Consider the following 840-nt stretch of genomic DNA (forward strand, 5'->3'; position numbering starts at 1 on the left):
GGATACATCTTTTAAAAAAAAGTATTTTTATTAAAAAAATAAATTATTTATTTTTTCTAAAAGCTAACAATATTTTGTTTTAAAAAATACAGAAATAAAAAATATTTTTAATACTTAAAATTCTTTTTCTAAAAAATCTATCTAAATATAAAATAGTTTTTATCTATTAATTTTTTTTTTAAATAAAAAAATAAAAACTTTTTCAAAAGTTAATCCAAACTCTCTAGATATTTTTTATTTTTCTACATTAGTCCTAAAATACCTGAATGGTAACGGCAAACAGGCAAAGTGCCGTATAATGATATACACGTAGTCACGTACAAAGGATGTGTCCATTATGTATTATGTATAAAGGCCCTTCAAAACTTTCTTTTGTTCCTTGTCCGGGCAAGTAAACATAGAGTTAAACCCCAAAATAGTCGATGAAATTGGCGTCATGTACTAAAATCGTCCCTGAGATTCTAATTGTACTAATTACGTCCTTGAGATAGAAAAAAATGCACCATATTAATCATTGACCTATTTTCCATTAACGACGTGATGACATGGCATGATGACGTGGACTGTAAGTGATATGTGTCACTTCATGATTTGACCACGTGTAATGGTATGATGATATGGTGACCAGTGACATGTGGCATGCTGACGTGAATGATTGTGCCACGTGTCACACTGTTATTTGGCCACGTGTCTATTTGTGCCACGTGTCGTAACAGTATTCGTCCACGTGTCATCTATTATGTCATCGTTGTATATGCACCAAATTAGTCCCTCACTTTGCATTAAGTGACTCATTTTAGTCTCTGAAATTGAATGTCGTGCACCAAACTAGTCCCTTCA

Source organism: Arachis ipaensis, chromosome B10 (assembly GCF_000816755.2).
Source record: "Arachis ipaensis cultivar K30076 chromosome B10, Araip1.1, whole genome shotgun sequence".
Taxonomy (NCBI): Eukaryota; Viridiplantae; Streptophyta; class Magnoliopsida; order Fabales; family Fabaceae; genus Arachis; species Arachis ipaensis.